Genomic DNA, 23,503 nt, shown 5'->3' with positions numbered 1-23,503 from the left:
TGAAAACTGTCTGTATCCTTTTGCCATTTATCTATTGGGGAATGACTGTTATTAATCTTACAAATTTGATTCGGTTCATTTTACATGTTAGACATGAGACCTTTATGAAAGAAGTTTGTTCCAAAGACTTCCCCCTTTGGTATCCCTTATTGATATAACTGCATTAGTATTGTTTGTGCAAAAACTTTTAAATTTTATACAATCAAAATTAGGGTGCTCTCTATTCCTTGTTTGGTCACAACCCCTTCTTCTATCCCCAGATCTTGCCTACAATCCCTTCCTTGCTCCTGTAATTGACTTATGTTCTCTTTAATTAGAAAGCCAGGTATCCCTTTAGATTTTATCATTGGATATGATGTGAGTTATTACCCAATATATAATTTCTGCCTAACTGCTTTGCAGGTTTTCCTTTTTAATTTTTGTCAAATAATGCTTACCCCAGTAATTGAAGATTTTGAGTTTATCAAACTTTAGCCACTCTGTTCAATCTGTTCAGTTAACTTCCATATATTATGTAGATCTGACCTCTATTTTTTTTTTGAACCAGTGCCAAATTGTGATCTGGTACTAGTAGCCTCTATTCATTTCCCGCTTTTTTTTCGTTACTATCCTTAAGAATTTTGACCTTTTGTTCTTTCATATGATTTTTGCTATTTTTTTCTAGCCCTATAAGATAATTCTTTGGTAGTCTGGTATTACACTGAATAAGTATGTGAATTCAGGTATTATTATTGTGTTTATTAGTGCGACCTACCCTTGAGCAATGGATATTTTTCAAATTATATAGGTCTGTCTTTATTTCCACAAAGTGTTTTGTAGTTTGTCATATAGTTCCCTGGTATGTCACGATGAGGCCAAAATAGTTTACACTTTCTGTAATTATTTTGAATAAAATTTCTCTTTCTGACTCTTCTTCTTCTTCTTCTTTTTTTTGGTGAGGCAATTGGGGTTAAGTGACTTGCCTAGGGTCACACAGCTAGTAAGTAAGTGTTAAATGTCTGAGGCCGGATCTGAACTCAGGTCCTCCTGACTTCAGGGCCGGTGCTCTATCCACTGCACCATCTAGCTGCCCCTCTTCTGCTAATCTTCTAAGGTGTTGTTTTACCCTATTAGCTAATTCAATATTAGCAAATAGTTTACTAATTGGTGTTTACGAGGTATATTGGTCTAGTTTTCTTTCTCTGCGTTGTCTTTCCCTCATTAAGGTATCAAGAAAATGTTTGGATAGAAAGAGATCTTTCTAGAGAGGCATAGAAAGAAGGGTCGGTCTATTACTTTCTGCTTACTGGAAACAGTTTCTGTGATATTTGAATTAATTGTACTTTGAATATTTAATATAATTCACTTGTAAATCCACATAGTCCTTGTTTGTTTTTTTGCCTTTTGAAAGCTCACATGTGGTTTATTCAATTTCATTTTCAGTTACTGGAATGTTTAAACAGTCAATTTCTTTTTTTTCAGGTAATTTATATTTTTGTATGCATCTATTTTCTCTATATTATCAGTTTTGTTAGCATCTAATTGGGCAGAAGAGTTTCTGATAATTCCCTTTATTTAGTTGTGAATTATCTTGTCTCATTTTTATGTGAATTACTTAGTTTTCCTCTCTTTTTAATCAAATTGACTATTTACTAATTTTTCAAACTCCTAATTTTGTTGATCAATTCCATTGGATTTTTGCTTTTAAGTTTATTGAGCTCTTATATTTCCATAATTTTAACTTTTTTTAATTGGGTTTTTGACTTGTTCTTCTATTTGTATTAGTTGTGTTCTCCACTCGTTAATTTTCTTTCTCTCTTTTGTTGATGAAAGTAAATACAGATATAAATGTTCCCCAAAGGAACTTCTTTAGCTGTGTCCCATATACATGTTTCAGCATGTCATCTCATTACCATCATTTTATTTGATGAAATGTTCTGCTGTTTCTATAATTTGGTCTTGGACTCACTACTCAGTGGGGGTTAGGAGAACAGGGTGAAGCTGTGTGAGTTTTAGTCCTCTCTTGACCCCTTGACTACAGGAGGATTGTTGGAACATTGTAGATTTCTCATGCTTCATCCTAGTAGCATCCCTGGAACTGCTGACAAAAGTGTATTAGATTAAGAAACCTGGTGCTATTTTTCTTAGTTCTCATCTGTAAGTATGGGCTTTCTCACACATTTTGGCTTTAATTAAGTGATTTGTGTATCTTGTCAATTTCCCATTCATCTTTTAGGATGGCTTTTCTTTGAAATTACTTTGAATTCATTTCATTTGCTTTGTCTACTCTTGTGTGCTTAGGAAAAATAGTTTTTGGGAGAAATAATTGATGAGAAAATGGATGATACATTTCTGGTAAAGGAATCTTTGATGTCCAATATGTTCAGTCAGATTCTATGAGTAAAACTTGAAGCTTGTACCACTTACCAGGGGACTGATTGGTTGAAAAATCCAATTTGTTTGATTTTTAGATGGAACAAAAGGTTTGGTTTTTGGTTTATCAGGAGATTTAACTGAACTTTGGTTTTTTTCTTTAGTTTCTTATTAGAAAGAACCTCTATGTGCCTTAATACTCCATTGTCCACCCAGTAAGTGTGGCATGCTTCATAAACGTTGTCCAAATGTGATTATAAGGACATCAGGTACCACTCTGCCACTCCTTTCCCCAAATTAATTTCTTTCTGTTTTTTTGGTTTGTTTTATTCAGTTAATATGGTGGTCTTCTTGAGACCTGTGAAAACATCAGCACTCTGTAAGACCTGATAGAGGTTGGAGTCCAAACAGCCAATTCCTTTCCTATGCCTTCTCTCAGTACTGAGGAGAATACACCAATTACATTTAATTTTCTTAAAGAAGAAGAAAATATACTTTGGTATGTGATTTTATAGACTGGTGATCTCATTCATATGGGAATTCCATCTAAAGCATGTTAGGTGGTACAGTGGATAGACTGGAGGATCTAAGTTAAAATTGGGCCTTAGGCACTTAGTAGCTGTGTGACCCTGGGCAAGTCACTGAACCTCTCATCCTCACCTGCCTCCCAGGATTATTCTGAGGATAAAATGAGATAATATTCATAGTATTTTGTAAATTTTAAAGCACTATATAAATTCTAGCTATTATTATTCTCATCATCATTATCATTTTTGTTATTATTTCCATGCCACTGGAAGGATATTGATATTAAAAAAAAATCTTGGTCTTAGCTTGCTCTCTTCTTCCTACTGAGTTTTAGGGCCATCTCACTGTTCATTTTTAGTGAATGCCAAAGATAGCAATATTGATATACCACCCTTTTCTCCAGCCAAATTGGGTGACTTGATTCCTCAACTCAGCAGTCCACTTTCTTCCTTACCCCAGGGTATTTAGAATCCTTAGCTTCCTTCAAAGCTCCTCTAATGTAACCCTGCCCCACTATGGGAAGTATTCCCTGTCTCATTATTTGTGATCCCTCAACTCAAATTAATTGCACTTGCTTAAATTCTGTATTATTCCAATAGAATTTAAGTTCTTTGCTGGCAGGGACTTTTTCTGGTTTTTTTTCCTTTTCATCACTAGCACCTAGGACAGTGTCTTTTATTTATAGCAGTTTCTCATTTGCACTGAATTAAATTTTTCTTTCTCCCTATATAAAGAGGGCAAAGTTTTGAGTGATTATGTGTCTCATTTTGGAGGGTCTTTAATGTTCTTGCCTCCAAGGTGTTAACTCCAAGCACGAACATGATCTTTAACCTTCAGCCTCCAGTCTGATCTATTTTAAAGTGCATACCATACCTTCTTCATTTAATGATTTCTTCCAGTTGGGCTTTAATTTATTTTGTGGGGCAATGGGGGTTAAGTGACTTGCCCAGGGTCACACAGCTCGTAAGTGTCTGAGGCTGGATTTGAACTCAGGTCCCCCTGATTCCAGGGCTGGTGCTTTATCCACTGCACCACCTAGCAGCCCCTGGGCTTTCATTTTAATCTTCCCTTTAACCACTTGAATACATGACTACATGTAAATAGCTAATCTGGAAAGGACTCCACAATTATAACTGGCTATTTTCTGTCTATTAGGCATAGTTAGGGTCATTCTATTATAGTGTCATACAATGCTTATGCTTCCTATATCTAGGGACTTCCATCTCACTTATGGAGGAAAATATTCATGCTATAAAGTTACATGGCTTGTGTACAACTGACAAGACTTTTTCTTCCTTTGTTTGTAACTTGTCATGAAGAGATACAGAAGCAATTATGAAGAAAATTCAAATATTCTATTAAAATGGGCAAAAACCAAGATTTTGTGGTAATGAGAAGTCATGACAGGAGAGTAAAGCAGAAGAAACTATCCTTGGGGTATAAATGTGATGATTAGAAATAGCATTAGAACTATAGCATCTGTTCAAATCTTTTGCCTAGCACCCACTTCACACTCATGAATGCATAAATGAGGCCTTGGTTTACTAATGCTGCAGTTTGAAGATTAAACAGTGTGAACTGCATTTAATGATCATCGAAATGAAAGATGAGGGGACAGTACAAGGGAAGATCTAGCAGGAACAATCCTTAGTGTGGGCAGCAAGGGGCTCACATGTAAACAGGGAGCTGTCCCCAGGGAGCCAAAGTGTATTATGGAAAGTTGCTCATTAAGTGTCTGTTATACTGCTAAGGTGAAAGTTAACATCATCTGTCTTGAATTTGCTTCTAAGAAAGAAAATTAATGAGCAAAAATAACTGAGTCGTGACATGTGAGCCATTTTTGGCGATATACTTTGATAAAGTTTTAAAATATATTTATTTATTTATTTATAATGGAGCCGTATGTCTTTCAGCTTTTAATTCTTGGGATATTGAGATTTCAGCATAAGGGAATATAAGTCATTTTGGCCTTATCGATGACTGATCTCAGTGGCTACACAGACAATACACAGTAGCACATTTGGGTTAGATAGCCAAGCCACAGAAAAGCCAAAATGGTCTAGACTGCTATGCAGTAGGAGTGTGAGTTGCTTGCCCCCATGGAGGCATAAGGCATCTCTGCCATGCTAAATGAAGCAGATAATTAAGGTAATGATTAATAAAGTTCACACACTCCCCAAACAAAACTGTTCTTCCATTATCTGTATGGTTCTTTTCTGAGATAATTTTGTCTAGCTTTTGTTTTACTCTCACATAGATCTTTCCTCCTTTGGTATCCCTTATAACAACAAAGTAAATAAGTTCAACATAACCAAGACAACAGGAAGTCTCATACTGAAAAAATATGAAGAGTTCTACACTCATGATTACTCACTTCTCATATGTCTTATTTTAGACCAAGCTTGGGCATTATAATTTTTCAGAATTCATTTTCCATTTTGGAGAGTAGTTCTTTACATTCACATTTATGGAATTGTATATATGACTTTCCTTTCCTTTTCATTGTCTTCCCATACTTTTTAAAATTCATCATAGTCACTGTTTCTTGGAGAACAGCAGCATTAATATGACACAAGTTGTTGAGCAAATTCCCCAATCCGTGGTGATTCACTTTGTTTCTAGTTCTTTGCTACTACAAAATGTGCTGCTATAATTATTTTGATGCATTTGAGCTTCTCTTTTTGTCACTGACCATCTTGGAATATATGCCTAGCAGTAAGATATCTGCATCAAAGGGGCAGCATTATCTTAGTCATGAAATAGAAAACTGAGAAAGCCAAAATAAGCGTCCACTTATGCTAAAATAAAAAGTCCTAAAGAGCATAGACATGGAAGGTTCCTTTTGAAAAATATGATTAAAAGTATCTAAAACCACAATTTGGCATTATATTGAATGGAAAAGCACATTTATCTAGTTGTGAAAGTAAGGATTGGTTCTGAACTATACTGACTACTTTAGTTTTCACTTTATTTTGACCCCTGTGCATTTATCTAGTTAAATGAACATGGAAGGGGAAGCTAGGTGGCGCAGTGGATAAAGCACCAGCCTTGGATTCAGGAGTACCTGAATTCAAATCCAGCCTCAGACACTTGACACTTACTAGCTGTGTGACCCTGGGCAAGTCACTTAACCCTCATTGCCCCCCCCCCCCAATGAGCATGGAAGCTGAATAGTTTTAAAAAAGGCTACACATTTAACAAGCAAGTTTATGGAATCTTCCATATATTACAATGTTGGGAGTAATAGGAGTCAGGTTGCTATGTCTACATAGGGTAAATTTAAAGGATTATCTGGTTAACAAAAAATTTCTCTTAGTGGGCTGTCTGGTCATCTCAACAGGCTGTCAGACTGTTAAAGTTTTCCCATGTCCTTGAGGAAGATCGTTTTCTTACTGGGTGAGGAACAATTTGGTTCAGCAGTCATATTTCAGATATTATTAGGTGTGTAATGCTGGGATGTTTGTCCACAAAAGTTAGTATAATTTGAGGTCAAAAGGGTTTGCTTTTGGAAAAACTATAAAATGTTGAATGAAATGGGGCAAGATGTAGCCTTCTGCTGAGGCTACTGAAAACCATAAAAAAATTTTCAGAAGAAAATCTGTACCACATGTTTATTTTTATTTTCAAAATAAAATGTCTTTCATCAGTTATAAATTTAAATCCAACAAGAAAGGTCATGTGGTGCATTGGACTGAGGGTCAAAAGATCTATCCTATTATAGTCTGGCCTTTTGTCCTAACAGCATTTGCTTGTCTTAGAGGTTCTTGGGGATGGTAAAGTAGGCTTTCTCCCTTGACCTCATACAATGGCTTACTGCTATACCATTTGGGGAGGAAGCAGAGACCCTAAAATAGTATTTGGGGCATAGAGGCTCACCATGAGTTTCAATAGGGGGTTAAAATATGAGTGAATGGTTTTAATACCTACTTCCCACCCCCCAACCCAAATAACATAATCACAGAAGGCCTCTAGACACCTTAGGGTTGCTTTGCTTTGTGTTTCTCCTATTAGTGATCTGGAGTATTCTTTCATTTAGTTATATATTTTGACCATTTACTATTGGGGAATGGTTTCAAGGTTGTGTGTGTGCACGCACGCGCGCGCACATGCGACTAGTATCTAAGACACAAGAACAAAAGATTTCATATTTCTATCTATTCTATCTCTCTATATCTACTATCTCTCAGTATCTCTCCCTATCTTTATATCTCTATGTGTGTCTATCTATCTATCTATATCTTTAATGTTGGAGGTAAAGGAGACATATGATTGCTACAAAAAGATTTTAAAGTGTACTATTTTATTTTTTAAAAACTTGAAACCTATCCCTGAGTGTCCTAGGGGTTTTCTGGGAGCTAGCAGGATGTCAATCTTCTCTATTTCAGGTAGACGGCCAGGGCTACATGATGAGCCTGTCTTGTTCAATATCTCACAGATTCCTATCCTTGATGGAGCCTGCTCATGCCCACCAAAGGCCCTCTCAGTCATTTTCTTTCTTCAGATTTTTGTTTTTCACGACCAACAGGTATATGCCACCACTTGTAGAATACAGGTATTATGAACCATTGTGGCAGTGAGAAATTTAGAAATGTCTCTAATTTCCTATGGGCATTCCCTCCTGTTGACTGCACTTAATCTCCACCATTTACAATGCCTGTCCCAGGTGTATTCATTATTAAATGAGCCCCAGAGGGCATCCATATGACTATAATCAATGGTCTGGTCATTAGGCATTCTTCCCTCACTTAGTTTTTCCTCTGAGGTTGGTTAGAGATCCCATCTGGGTTCAACACTTGCTTGACGTTGTTTACAAAGGAGGATCTTCTATTGGGACAGCATGCTCTACGAGGAATCTGGGGAATGCCTCTGTGGAGCACACCTTCAATTCTGCAGTGCCTCACCTGATACTGACATTCACAGAATCATAAATCAAAGGAATCTGTTAAATCTTTGAATGAATCATTTTGGTATCTGCACGGGAAATGCCCTGTTGTAAGAGAGCCTTTACAGCAACATTTTGCTGGACTAAATCGAAAGTTCTTTATTTAAAAATAATTAACAAACACTAAACATAGCAGAGATGTGGTGAAAATGGGTACTATAGACAAGTAGCGCTTGTGAATCTCCATCTCGTGTCACTGACGTTGCCCTTAGTGCCTGTATATATTCTTTTCAGTTAAGTTCTCGGTCTCCTAAAACCCTCAAGCTACACTAAGAATTTAGGGACACCCTAAATAGATGGGAAATGAGGCATCTCGGTTGGTAGTTGCTCAGGTTCTTTCAGTAGCCTTTTGTGTGGCTTTTAGTAAGGTCTGACATTATCTCCTGACACCTTCCTTGTTGCTCACGTGATTGTGTCTCCCCCTCCCCCCCTCCCCCCAGGGATCTCCTCTATGTAAAACCTGCTCTAAGTCACTTCTCTACAGTGCAGTTTCTCACTCTTCTTTAAGCATATGTGGGGTCAGGATTTTAGAGTCCAAGTGTCAGGCTCCACTTCCTTTGATGGTGCTAGATACCGATTTTCCATCTCTTTTGTGTTTGACTGACTTCCTGAAATTCCCTCAGTTTGACTTTTCTTCGTTGTGTCTCTTTCCAACCTACCCTGCTGCTGGTTTTACCTTCTTCTGCTTCTCTCTGTTTTGAGATGATATAATTCATAATCTTTTGCCATATTTCTCCATGAAGATTTTATAAAGAAGTTTGTATTCTTGGCCAGTATTGTTCTGTGCTTCTTGGCCAGGAAGTCAATTCCTGGCTGACTAATGTGCCAGTTGATAATGCTTGCTTTGCCAGTAAGGGTACTAGGCAGGAAAAGGCAGCTTTCCCCAAGTACTGTGCCACAGTGGACTGCATTTCTGCTGTAACAAAAGGACTAAAACCTACAGAGATTACAAGAAACCACTGTGCTTACTTTCTATAGCTTGGGGAGGAAAAAGCATTTGATGGAGTTGAGCAAGGTACCACCCTAAAGGCCTCTCCACAAGCTCTGTTGCCCTTCCTACTCATCAAACTCGGTCAAGATTCCTTAAGTCATGACAAAAGAAACTGTTCTTTAAATCATTTATAAAGTTATCTGGACCTAGTTGGGTGGCCTTTGGTAGTGGAAAGGAGAAAGTAATTGAAAACCATTGGATTTTTCTTTCCGAAATTATGTAAAGTTCTCTATTTTATGGTTTCCTAATTTGGGTAAGTATCCTTTGCTCTCCTTTCCCATTCTCAGTTAAATTGGTTTTCAATAAGTATCTTTACTTCTTATTTTAGTCATTTGTCTTTAATTTTTATCAAATCAGCTAATGGATTATCAGTTTTGTTATTTTCAAAATGCTGTCTTCTGTGGTAATTTTGAGGTTAAGCGTAGTGTGGATTCTGTTTTTTTCCTGAGCATATAGGGAGGCAGCATGTCACCAAGGCATTGTTTAGCCAACTGTGAGCGAGATCTAAATCACTCACTAGGTTACTACCTGAGCTACTAGCTCAGGCCTCTTGGGTCATCTACTGGTTCATGTACTAAGGCTACAATGTTGCCCCCCCCTCCCCCCTGGAGTTTTAAAGCTTGCAATTTAATTTGTAAACTTCTCTTTCCCTATTCTCCACCCCTACCCCCACCCCCACCTGGGGTGATCCTAACAGCCATTTCAGTGCTTCTTAACTCAAAAGCAATTTTTAATCCCTGCATGACCAGCCTCCAATTCAGTGTAGAATATGAAGTGAGATGTAGCAGAAGTCATCAAGTATCACATTTACTATGTGATGAGAGCTCCTTTCCTGTCTTCCTAAAGAGAGATTAGTAGCTTGGACTCACATAGTGTATCTTCTATAGAAGGAAGCAAAGAGGACCTAGGCCATACAGTCCTTCTACTCATCCTCCTGACTCCCTCCCAGGCCTGGACTGAGAGGGGAGCAACCTGCTGGAGAAGGTCAAATGGAACTGGATTACTTGTGCAAGTGGGAGGGTTGGCCTTGGGAAAGAAAAGGAATGAAGGAGAAGTGAGGATTGTGGGAATGATTCAAAGCTGAAGCTTAACCATAGGATCAGGCAGAAAAGAAGCCCAAGAGCAAAGTAGAACTTAAAGATTCAGAAAGGGACTGGAGGCCATACTGTGGGTGAAGACCGGGGGAGAGGGGGACTGAAAATAGACTGTGGTCAAGTAATGAAACTTCAGAGCTCAGAAAAATCAAGACCATGGGCATCTTTGTGGGTGGGAGGCGGGTGTCCTGGGCAATGAGAAAGTTGAGGAACCAGGAGTTAAGAATGGTCAAGGGATCATCTCTCTGTTTGTTGAGGTTCCCTAGCATGAAGACAGGAGATGAAGACTACGAGCCAGTCACCGAACTCACCAAAGCAAGAAGGGAGGTGTCCTGGAGGGGAGGAGACAACAGCTGCCAAAATGGTGATTGGGTGGAAGCTATGGCCTGATTGAGCCTTCTGGGAGGAGGAGGAAGTGGCAGAGGGAACAAGGGACCACCAGAGTCAAGTGGGTGCTGGGATCAGAACAGAGGCAGAAATAGAAAAAGGAGGGTGAAAGCAAGCTTGTTGCCGTTGCCTGTGGAGCAGAGTACAGTCTAAGAGGTAGGTAGCAAGGGGAAGTCAAAAAGTTTGTTCATCATTGAGGGAAGAGTCCTTCAGGTGACTGGTAGTTCAGGCAGGGAGTAGAAAAATGTGAACTCTCCTTCCTCCTAGGCAGGAGATTGGTGCCCTCAGTCCCTGAGAAAGGCCAAAGACAAGGCTGCAGACACCCTCATCATGGAGATGCTGGCTGTCTTTAACTACAAGGCTTGGGTCCCTGGGTGGAGAAGCCTTCAGTACATCTAGATACTAATGCCTGGGGACCATGTATGTAGTGTGTAAGATATCTAAGATTGTAAGGTGGGGTCTTGGAAGGTCCACCATTGGCCAGGTATAAGAGGATGTTTAGATTCGATCCTACAGGTGCTAAGAAGTGACATGATCATTTTGACACCTTAGAGGACAGGCTGTCCTGCAGAAGAACAGTCCATCCATGGGGTGCCAGGGGGTACTGGAAGCACAGAGGAGGTAGATCCAAGGGGCCTTATGAAGGAAGAAGTGATGAGACTTGGCAAACTGAGTTTTGATGGGAAGGGGAGAGTGAGTGAGTGTGATGGTGGTGGTACACTCCACAGTGATAGGAGAGTTGGGGGGGGGGTTTGGAGAGAAGATAAGCTTAGCTTTGGACAACGTGAGTTTAAGTTGGTGGAATGTAGGTGAAAAATCATAAGCATGGAGATAATGAAATCCACAGGAACTGAGGACTTTAGCAAGTAAAATGGTATAGGAGTGTTCAGACAGCGCCATCTGCTGTTTGAAGATGGGATGGAGTCAAGAGCAAGGAAGGAGGTGGAAAAGGATTTCTGTCCTGCAGAGGGAGGGCCCAGGTTTGGGGTTTTTCCCCCAGTAGAAGTGAAGGCAGTCAAGAGGAAGGGTAAGAAAATGCTGAGGTGTGGCCAGGACACGGGACTGCTGAGGAGAGGAAATCGAGGAGTGCCTCAATTTCAGTCTACTTGGAAGTCCTAAGAAAAGTCATACATCGAGCAACTTGCAGACTAAGATTGTAAGTTTCTGTCTCTGACTCAAGCTTGACACTCTTAGGGCTGTTAGTAGAATTCTCACCAGCCTAGGGAGGTAAATGCAGAGCTTTGGGGCAATTAAACAGAGGCTTACATTTCTACTACCAGAGGCAGAAAGCCTTCCAGATCTAGTCTTCAGGCCAGTCTGTAAAGACTGATTAAGCATGTACTAGGTCCTGGGTATACCAAAGAAGGTAAACAAAGTCCCAGCCCTCGAAGAGATCCCAGTCAAAGAGGAGACAATGTGCCAACAACTAACCATCCATCTACTTTCAAAATCAACTGAAGGAGGGCACTGGGGCCAATAACCAGTAAAATGGGCCTACAGATGGGAGGTAGAGAGTCTCGTTGGAGAAATTACAAGTAGGCCAATGTTGCATTGCAGGGTTTTGTATTTAATCCTGGAGGTGAGATATAGGGAGTCACTGGGTAGAGATTTGTGACAGGTAGACCAACCTGCAGCAGTCCAGGTGAGAGAGCATCTGTGAGGAGTGTTGCAAAGGTAGAATCAGTATAGGACTTGATGGGTGAGAGGGAGGGTGACACCTAGCATGTGAGCACCCTCCACGGTAATAGAGATAACTGAACCCACAGAAGCCAAGGAGATTATAAGGTGAAAATAGCTTAGAGGGAGAAGCTATAAAAGGACCCAGGAGGGAGACTGAGAGTGAGAGGAGAGGGAAGAGACAGTACTGAGTGTGGGACACAAATCAAGTGAGACATTTTGAGGCTAGGGGAAACAGGCATGTCTGTGTGTGCTGTAAGGGAAGTCTCAAGAAGACACCTGGGAGGGTGGACAACAAGGGAGCTCTCAGCAAATGACCTTAATTTTTTAAAGTGCAATTCAACGCAGCATTCTCTGCTAAGAGGAGGTAGAAAAAGGTTTGCAAGAGCTGCTGTGAAGAGTGAGATGGTAAATTGTAGAAGGCACTGAGCAGTAGTGAGAACCCAGTGGAATTTGTGTAACCAATTCGTTGGTGAGAGATTTCACTTACTGGTGGGAGGAACTTTTACAATGGGGACGGGCAAGTGGCCTCCAAGTCTTTGGGTCCACAAATCTCAGGGGCATTTAGGTGTCCTAGTGCATAATCCTAAGCAGGTCCTAGGTACCTAGGAGCTATTAATGAAGAATAGAGATCTAGGTTTTTAGGAGAATACTCCCCTTCCTCCAGAGGTCTGTAGCTCACAGTCTAGGAGACTTCAACAAACAATAGATACTCCCTCCTCAAACGCCCTAATTATTGCCTCCTACAGCCTCAATTTTCTCATTTCCCCATACCCACCTCAGCTTTTAATCACCTGCTGATGAAAGGTGGAGAGAAATTACCAAGCTATGCTCACCAGGCACAGCCAGCCAGCCCTAGATACCTGAGATGATAAAAATAAATCTTGGTTTAAAAGTACCTAGGTCTTAATTCAATCCAAAGCTAGAGAGTTCAAAACTATGGTTAAAGGTGACCTAAAATCCCAAAGTGTAGATTATTCTTAATTGTCTTAGAGTTGTAAAGGTGAGGCTCATGTGCCCAAATCTGAAGGCTAAGATCAAGGGAGGGGGTTAGTGTGTTGTGCTACTCCATAGTGCTTTGGGAGCTGTCACCACCCTAAAAAGTGAATTTGTTGTGTGACTTACCTGCCACAGTTCTGTTTGTCGAATTATATAGGCTAGCTGCTGGAAAAGGACACCCTCAGTCGGCACCTATGGGCGTTCTTCAGCAGGAGGGGGAGAGAAGGAGATTGAAAAACTGGTCAAGAGCCACACCCAGTAGTAACAAAGAGCAAGATCAGTAGTTTGTAAAGCATGTTATATGCATTACCTCACAATAAAGTGAATGTCTTATTAACCCCCTCCCCCCCACACTTTTAGATAAAGAAACTGAGGCTCAGGGTGTTTATATGCTTAGTCCAGAGTCAGCCAGCATTTCTGTAAAGTACAAAACCAGCTCCCAGTACTACTGAGATTGACTATTTTACAAAAACAAAAGAAGCATCCTCCATAATGAGAAAATGCAAGGATATCTTTGTTGCCACTATGATTTGATGTATTTCTAGAAACGCTAGCTCTAGCAATAAGACAAAGAAGAAAATTCCATTCAACCTAACTGGAAGACAAAGCAAATGTCATCACAAAAGATTTGGCAACTAGTTCTACTACTCTGGCCAGCCAGCCTTATGTACCTTTTTAGCTATGTAGTCAAACTAGTAGAATTTCTCAAAGGTGGGGAGCCCAGGCCCCAGATATACCCAAAGAGCTGTTCTCAAACTAAGCAGCTCCTCTTCATTAAAAATCTCAGGTTCCTGATTGGTCACTAAGATTGTGATGGGATAGGAGGGTCCTGGAAAATACAAATTACTTAGGAAAGAATTCCTTATGTTATCAAAAAGAAATGTTGTGAAAACTAGGAAGCAATCAGGAAGAAAGTAGGCTTAGACATATAGTTATATAGATATCTATATATATCTCTCTCTATCGATCTCTCTATAGCTCTATCTTTATCTTTCTCTCTCTCTATATATAGTCTCTCTCTCTCTAGTAGTATATATATATATATACACACACACACACACACACTCTCTGTTTCTCTCTCTCTCTCCCTCCCCTCTCTCTATCTATAGGTAGAGAGAGGGGAGGGAGAGATATATCTCTAACTCTATCTAGAGATAGAGATAGGGGGGGAGGGGAGGGAGGGGAGAGGAGGGAGGGGAGGGGAGAGGAAGGAGGGGGGGAGGGGAGGGGAGAGAGGAAGGAGGGGGGGGGAGGGGAGGGGAGAGAGGGAGGGGAGGGAGGGAGGGGAGAGGAGGGAGGGAGGGGAGGGGAGAGGAGGGAGGGGAGAGGAGGGAGGGAGAGGAGGGAGGGGAGGGAGGGAGGGAGGGAGGGGAGAGGGGAGAGGAGGGAGGGGAGGGGGGGGGAGGGAGGGGGGAGGGGAGAGGGAGGGAAGGAGGGGGGAAGACAGATAAAGCTAGCTCTCCTCTCCTACCCCTCCTTTTTCCATCTTTATATCTCTCTATCCCTCTATCCCTTCACTTCCTTCCCTCCCCCCCCCTCCCTCCCCTCCCCCTCCCCTCCCCCTCCCCTCCTCCCCTCCCCCTCCCCCTCCTCCTCCCCTCCTCCCCTCCCCCCTCCCCTCCTCCCCTCCCCCTCCCCTCCTCCCTTCCCCCCTCCCCTCCCTCCCCCTCCCCTTCCCCCTTCCCTCCTCCCCTCCCCCTCCCCTCCTCCCTAACTCTATCTCTAGAGATAGAGTTAGAGATATATCTCCCTCCCCTCTCTCTACCTATAGATAGAGAGAGGGGAGGGAGAGATCTCTCTCTAACTCTCTCTCTCTCTCTCTCTCTCTCTCTATATATATATATATATATATAGAGAGAGAGAGAGAGAGAGAGAGTTAGAGAGAGATCTCTCCCTCCCCTCTCTCTACTTATAGAGAGAGAGAGAAAGATATATATATCTATAGATATATATAGAAAGAGAGAGATAAAGATAGAGCTATAGAGAGATCGAGATAGATAAATATAGATATAGATATCTATATTACTATATGTCTAAGCCTACTTTCTTCCTGATTGTTTCCTAGTTTTCACAACATTTCTTTTTGATAACATAAGGAATTCTTTCCTAAGTAATTTGTATTTTCCAAGACCCTCCTATCCCACCACAATCTTAGTGACCAATCAGGAACCTGAGATTTTTAATAAAGAGGAGCTGCTAAGTTTGAGAACAGAATTTAGGGATACCCTAAATAGATACAGAGAGACAGTGAGAGAGAGAGATATCTCTCTATCTATATGTAGTGTGTGTGTATATATGTATACCATGTATACACACACAATAATATGTGACCAAGAGCCATTCCCCAATAGGTAAGTGATCAAAATGTAGGTACAAACAGTTCTCAAAAGAAGGATTTCCAAATTTTAAGAGCTACATGAAAGAACATACCAAATCACTAATAATAAGAGAAATACAAATCACTTTAAACCCTGCAAATTGACAGAGATAACAAAAATGTAAAATAGTTAATGCTGGACAGGCTATGATATTGATACATTGCTGGGGATGCTGTGAATTGGTACAACCACTTTGGAAAACAATTTAAAATTACACAAAGTAACTAAAATGTCCATACTGTTACTAGGCTTCTATCTCCAAGGAAACCACTACTAAGAAGAAAGTCCCCAAACATGCTAAAATATTTATAGCAGCATGTTTAGCAATAGTAAATAAGTGGAAACAAAGTAGATGCCCATCAACTTTACTGTGACGTAAGAAATAAAGAATGTGATTAAATACAGAAAAGCATGAAAAGACCTATGTGAACTGGTGCAGAGTGCAGTAACACACAGAATGACTACAACAGCGAAAATGGAAAGAACTATACACCAAAAGTGAATATGGGAAAAAAAAAAACAAAAAACAAAACCCAGTATGGATCCAAAGAGTAAAAATGAGAGGATACCCTCAACCCCACCTCTTTACAGGCATCACACATTTTTTAGATGTATTTCATCAATTGTGCTGATTTTTCCTTTTCTCTTTAAAAATAAATATTTGTTACATAGAGTGGGGGAGACACTGGGGGAAACTATGATGATATAAAAAACAACACCTAAAGGGGAATGATGAAGTTTATTGAATGGTAGAAGACACAGTCTTTAGTGTTCATTCTGATTTCTATGTTGTCTCCCCAATTAGAATGCAAAGCACTTGAGGCCAGGGACCATTTTTTGCTATTTCTTTGTATCCCTAGTGCTTTGTGCAGTGCTGCCCACATAGTGCTTAATAAATGCTTTCTGATTATTTCCTTATAGTTTTGTGTTTTGTTTTTGAATTTTAGAAAACATTGGACAGCTCCACAAAGTGTGAGCCAGTATAGCAAAGTAGATGTTATATGAGCTCACTTTTGGACAATAAGAGGTGTGTAAAGGAAGGAGCATAGCAAACCTGATTGACCGATTGGGATAATGTTCATAAATGAACTCTCCTGGTGTTTGCATCTTCTCTCCACATTATCCCAATCGGTCAATCAGGTTTGCTATGCTCCTTCCTTTACATTGTCCAGTCTGGATTCAATACTAACATCCTCCTCCAAGAGCCGGGCATGACGACAAATCAGATGTGCTGTTCTTTGTCTGGGGGAATGTAGGTTTTGCACAAATCCCCAAAGACAAGATAAGGAAAAATGGAAAATCAATCTAGACAATCTGTATGATGAAGACACAGCAGCATTTATGCATTTAGGGAACAGTGACAGAAAGTAACTTTGGTAAATAAAGCAAATGGGGTCAATCAGTGTCATCTACAAACTCAACAAAATGGGGTGAAAATAAGCTAAGCACTCCAAGCCTAACCCTCCTGGGAGGCTTTCTAAAGGTCTTTAAGCTATGAATACAGAAAAGAGTGCAAAGGGGCTTAGGAGATCCAAAGCAGTATCAAAAGAGGAAGCCAAAAGAACAGCACTGACCCCCACAAACATACAGGAACATAACCATAAGGAATCCTTTGCCACTAACAAGAGGAATAGATAGCGATGGCAACTGACCAATGGGCGACATGATTGATGCAATGATAACATTCACACATTCTTAAGCAAAACAGACAAGATGCTACCACCACAATCATCTACAGCTAAAAAAAAGGGGGGGGGGAGAAGAACGTGACCCAGAACTATTAAGGGGAGGAAAGAGGTATCATCCTAAAAGGACACTGTCCTACAACTCATAAATTCATTTCTACCACTTGTAACATTGCCCATTGCTGATATTCCCTCCTCTCTTGTGCACCCTGATAATACACTTAACTCAGCTAATCACTTCCATCACACTTCCCAATCTCATCATTTAAAAGGCTGAAAACCAAATATGGGGAGCTGCTAATCTCACCCAGAATTTCACCCCAAAAGGAAGAACTTTGGGTGGGGGGGTAAAACTATTTCATCTTAACTGGGGATACAAAAGTAGATGGCCAAACAATGCAGACATACCCCCTAGATTTAGAGAGAGCACATCTTAAAGCAACTAGAAAAATAACAGGTTGTACCTCATGGACTAGCATTGTATATGTCAGCCCAGAACAAATGAAAAATCCTCAAAATATAAACTCTGAAGACAGAGAAAGAACTATAAGTAGGAAAAAGAAGAATTCTATCAAGAAACCAACAGGAATCCACGTAGAACTTACTGACCAACTTAGAGTAAAAAAAAAAAAAGTCATGGATGATGAATGGAGGAAGGATGAATCAAGTAGCATGTCATGATCCTCTGAGAAGAGTTTCAGGAGTGTTAAGGCTCAGCATGTGCCAAGGCTATATACTGAAAAATAATGGTCTTTTGGGAGCATCTAGGTGGCTCAGTGGATAAAGCACCTGCCCTGGATTCAGAAGGGCCAGAGTTCAAATCCAGGCTCAGACACTTGACACTTACTAGTTGTGTGACACTGGGCAAGTCTCTTGACCCTCATTGCCCTGCAAAAAAACCAAAAAACAAAAAAACACAAAAAGGTAATGGTCTTTGGAATAAAGAAAAAATTACTAATAAGGATTGAAATCCAACTTCATTATGGAACTAGCAAAAGGACATCTAGCTGCTTTTGATGAGTTCAAGTCACTAGGAAAAGATGAACTACACCCAACCTGGAGTCCTCAAACGTTTTGTTTGGTGAGCCATTCTCAATGATCATTGCAAAACACTGGAAAAGGACAAATAGGGTACAGTTTTTGGTTTTTTTTTTTTCAGAGGAAGAAAATAAGGTCTACAAACTGAAGGCCAGTGAGCTCGGTTCCAATTTCTGGCATGGTTAGAGTTATAGTACCTACTGTAAAAGGACTTTTTTTGGGGGGGCCTTTCTTTGTAAAGAACTTAGCACTATGCCTGCTACAAAGTGCTAAGGATACAAAAATCTCATTTAATCCTCACAATGACCCTGAGAGGTAGGTGCTGTTATCTCCCTTTTACAGATGAAGAAACCAAGGCAGAGGTTAAGTGACTTGCCCAGGTAAGTGTCTGAGTTAGAACTTGGGGCTTCATTACTACAAGTCCAACCCAATCCACTGCATCACCTACCTGGTACAAAATGTTAGGCTAAGCTTAATTTCTGCCAGGCTGCTTTCCAGTTTCCTCATAACTTTTCATCAAATAGGGAATTCTTTGCTAAGCAATTTATGTTTTCAGTAATAGCAAACACCAAGTTAAGTTCAATTATTTCTAATTTCCCTTGTCTAGACGATTCCATTGATCAACTTTTCTATTTTTTAAACCAGCACAAAATGTTTTTCATGATTACCAATTTATATAAATTTATACAAATTCATAGAAATAAATGTAGCTTTCCCTAAAATGAGGAGTAGTAGCTATCATTAAGTATAATAGGAACAAGCTAGAATCCTTTTCAATAACATCTGGAGTGAAGCAAGATGTCTATGATCATCATCATTACTATTGGATATTATGCTAGAAGTGCTGCCTATAGCAATAAGACAAGAAAAAGATTGAAGTAATAAGCATAGGCAAAGAGGAAACATGATTATATCACTTTGTGCGTGTAAAAAGATAGTTAACTTAGAGAACCCTAGAGAGTTAACTATCAAACAATTCACAACTTCAACAAAGTTTCAGGATATAGAATGAACCCACACAAATCATCAGCTTTTCTATATATTACCAGTAAATGCAGCAGAAAGAGATAGAAAAATAAATTCCATTTAAAATAACTACTGACAATATAAAATACTTGGGAATCTACCTGCCAAGACACACAGGAACTATATGAACACAATTACAAAATGTGACACATATAAAGGCATAGCTAAATAACTGGAGAAACTTTAATCGTTTGCAAGTAGGCTCAAAGCCATATAAATGACAATACTACATAGATTCATTCCCTCAATCAGTACCATACCAACTACCAAAGGATTACTTTAGACATTAATCAGAAGGAACAAAAAGTCAATAATCATAAGGGAATCAATGAAACAAAATGGGAAGACAGAGAACCGAGCAGTACCAGATCTGAAACTATACTACAAAGCTATATTCATCAGAATAATCTAGTACTGAACAAGAAATTGAGAGGCTAATCAGTAGAACAGGCTTAGCCACACAATATACAGAAGCAAACAAGCAAAGTAACCTAGTGGCTAATAAACCTAATGATCCAAGCTATTTGGACATGAACTAACTATTCGATAAAAATTAATGGGAAAAAAGGAAAATAATCTGTCAGAAACTACATATAGACCAACAGTCATACCATATACCATGAAATGCTCAAAATACTTACAAGAGTTAGAGAAATCATAAGCAAATTCAAGGAATATGGAAATAATTACCATTCAAATATATGGATAGGGGTTCATGACCAAACAAGACGTAGAAGGGCTCAAAGGTGATAAAATGGATATTTTAATTGCAAAAAAATTTTTAAAAAACCAATTCCATTAAGATTAGTAGAGAATTGGGAAACTAGAAAAAAATCTGGAACAAATTTCTGAGATATATAAGTAACCAACTCAAATTTCTAAGAATAAGACCCATTTCCAAACTGATAAATGGTCAAAGGATATGAATAGGTAGTTGTCAGAGAAAGAAATCCAAGCTATCAATAGTCATATGGAAAAGTGCTCCTATTACTTAAATTAAAATAGTTCTGCAGTGCCATCTTACCCCCATCAAATTGGCAAAGTTGAGGAAAAAAGGAAATGACAAGTGTTAAAAGAGGCTGTGGGGAAATTTGAATGAACTCTTGGTACTCTTAATGAACTGTAAGTAGAGCTCACACTGTGAGGCCAGTTCACACTTGTCCAACCATTCTGGATAGTGAATTGTAAGAATGCCCAAAAAACTATTAAACTGTGTATACCCTTTGACCCATCAATTTTGCTACTAGGTCTGAACCTGAAAGAGATAAAAAAAAGTTTGTTTGTTTTTTTTTAAGAAGAGGAAAAGGACCCATATTTAAATATATTTATAGAACTTTTTTTCAGTAGCAAAAAATTGGAAACTGAGGGCATACCCATCAGTTTGGGAATAGCTGAACAATGTATGGTATATGAATGCAATGGAATACTATTGCATTCCAAAAAACCTAAGAAATAATGAAGGGGATGGTTTCAGAAAAATCTGGGAAAACTTCTATGAACTGATGCAAAGTACAGTGAGCAGAACCAGGATACCAAGTTATGCAATTTCATATATATGTACATATAATATACATTTTACACAACTATAAGGACTCATGATCAAACATGGTATCCACCTCCAGACAAAGAGTTGATAGACTAAAGAGTTTTGGTCCTTCTGATGAGCCTGTGAGGTCATTATTTGCATTCTACAGAAACAAGAACAGGAATAAACTAAGGCTTGGGGAGAAAAATGGACTTGCCTGCTGCCTCTGATGTGGGATGTGAACCTAAATCAAACTCAATATCCAGGAAGAAAGTTCCATGCCCTTACCTTCTCCTGCATTAACTATCCCCTACAATTTAATGGTGACATTCTACTGACAGGTTCAAACTGTCACTCAGAGAGTTACAAGGAAGGGAGACCAATCGGCAGGGGCTTACCAAGGCAGGAAGAGTCTTGAGGTGAGCCCAACTTGGCCTGCATCATACTTACTAAATAAATTCTTGTTGCTGATACAAAGGTGATAGTAATATCCCAAAGGGCCATGGACTGACAGTTATCTGTTGTACAGACAAGAGGGTCTGGAGCCACGTCAACCTAACTATTGGTGACTCCAACAACTACAGCTGACTTGTAGCAAGCCTGGCAAAGACAGAGCTAGGTAAACACCTCCACACCTGCTGTTGTTTTCCAAAGACCCCATTTGTTCAAAATGAGTACATGATTTAGACATAAAAGATGGTATCATAGAAAAATTAGTGGAGCATGGGAAAAAATTACCAGTTTAGGGGCAGCTAGGTGGTGCAGTGGATAGAGCACCGGCCCTGGAGTCAGGAGGACCTGAGTTCAAATCCGGCCTCAGACACTTAAGACTCACTAGCTGTGTGACCCTGGGCAAGTCACTTAACCCCAATTGCCTCCCTAAAAAAAAAATTACCAGTTTACAGATAATGGGAATTTATAACCAAACAAGGGATAAAGAGGATCAAGGGAGATAAAATAGGTAGTTTGATTACATGAAATTAGAAGGGCTATAGACAAATAAAATCACTGTACCAAAATTAAAACGGGGCAGCTAGGTGGCGCATTGGATAGAGCACTGGCCCTGGATTCAGGAGGACCTGAGTTCAAATCCAGCCTCAAACCCTTGACACTTACTAGCTGTGTGACCCTGGGCAAGTCACTTAACCCCAATTGCCTCACCAAAGAAAAAAATTAAAGGAAAGCAGGAAATGGAGGAGGGATTTACAATAAGTTTCTTTCGACAAAAGCTTCACTGCTCAAATATATAGGGAACTAAGCTAAATTTATCAAAATAAGCCATTCTCCAATTGATAAATGGATATGAATGGACAGCTTTCAGAAAAATAAATAGAAGCTATCAAAAGTCATAGAGAAGTACCCTAAATAACTAATAATTAGAGAAATATAAATTAAAACAACTCTGAGGTACCGCTTCACACTTATCAGACTGGTTAACATAACAGAAAAGGTAAATGACAAATGCTAGAGGGAATATGGAAATATAGGTACACTAATGCATTGTTGGAGTTGTGAACTGGTCCAATTGTTTCTGGAAAACAATTTGAAGCTATGCCCAAAGGGTTATAAAACTGCATATTGGGGCAACTAGGTGGTGCAGTGGATAAAGCACCGGCCCTGGATTCAGGAGTACCTTGAGTTCAAATCCAGCCTCAGACACTTGACACTTACTAGCTGTGTGACCCTGGGCAAGTCACTTAACCCTCATTGCCCTATCAAAAAAAAACCCCAAACCAAAAAAACCCCTGCATATCCTTTGATCCAGCAACACTATTACTAGGTCTGTACCCAAAAGAGATCTAAGAAAAAGGAAACAGACCTATGTTTACAAAAATATTTATCACAGCTCTTTCTGTGGTGGCAAAGAACTGAAAACTGAGGGGATGTCCATCATTTGGGAAATGCATGAACAAGTTTTAGTATATGATTGTGATGGAATATTATTGCGCTATAATAAATAATGACGGTGTGTTCAAAACAACCTTGGAAGACTTACATGAACTGATACAAAGTGAAGTGAGCAGAACCAGGAGAATATGGTGGACAATAAAAGCAACACTGTAATCAACTCTGAAAGACTTAGCTCCTCTATCAGTACAGTGATCCACAATTCCAAAGGACTCATGATGAAAATGCTATCCACCTCCAGAGAGAACTGATGGGCTGTGAGTGCAAATAAAAGCACTGTTTTGCCTTCCTTTATTCTTCTTTCTTTTTTTAACATGGCTAAAGTGCCTTGCATGACTTCCCAGGGTAGTGGAAGGGAGACAAGTTGGAAATGAAATTTTAAATTAACAAAATAAAATAAACAAAAAAACCCAAAGGTCTTACTCATGATCCTACAATTTAAGTCTATACCCCATGAAGCAATTCAAAAATACAATAAAACCAGGGGGAAATTCCCTTAAAACTTGTTCCAGTTGTTGCAGATTTTATTTGCGGTTGTTTTCTGGAGTTCTTTTTGGGAGCAATATCCCACAAAAACAAACAGCAAGGAGAGAATTCTGTTCAACACCAGGTAATACCTGTTTTCTTCCTCTGTCCTAATTTACTCTTTAAAAAGCAAAAAGAACTTGTTCTAGTCATGTTCCTAACTGCCCACACTAGAACACCGTGGACTGCCTGAGAGGGAAGCACCCTCACTGGCCATATTGAACTCAATGAAATATCAGCTGGAAAACGGCCAGTACTTTCTGGTCCACTGTATCACAATTGCACAACCTCAGCTATAGGGTTTTTTCACTTTGTCTCTTGCCCCACCCCCAATAACAGTTAAAAATGAAAACTGTCCCATTTGTGGTCAGTAATACTGGAAGCTGCCATCAATCTATAGGTTTTTCCCCAATTTTATTAAGCCAACAATTTTAAAGGTTTTTTGTTT

General features: G+C 39.6%; 1 protein-coding gene across 15 annotated transcripts in view; it reads right to left on the bottom strand.

Moving 5' to 3' along the window:
* The window catches only part of L1TD1 (LINE1 type transposase domain containing 1), a 60,009-nt gene that overhangs the window by 8,099 nt on the left and 28,407 nt on the right, over positions 1–23,503 (bottom strand). For 14 of the 15 annotated variants that reach the window (XM_043974384.1, XM_043974380.1, XM_043974381.1 and 11 more), the window contains one exon: positions 13,097–13,173. The gene's annotated coding sequence lies outside the window, so the exon portion shown is untranslated. Of the gene's footprint in view, positions 1–13,096; positions 13,174–17,880; positions 17,922–23,503 lie in introns of all 15 variants that reach the window. The other variant, XM_043974383.1, reaches the window with a different exon arrangement.

This window comes from Dromiciops gliroides, chromosome X, assembly GCF_019393635.1.
Source record: "Dromiciops gliroides isolate mDroGli1 chromosome X, mDroGli1.pri, whole genome shotgun sequence".
Classification (NCBI taxonomy): Eukaryota; Metazoa; Chordata; class Mammalia; order Microbiotheria; family Microbiotheriidae; genus Dromiciops; species Dromiciops gliroides.
Note: the sequence above shows the minus strand (reverse complement) of the source record. Positions and strands in the feature narration are given on the sequence as shown.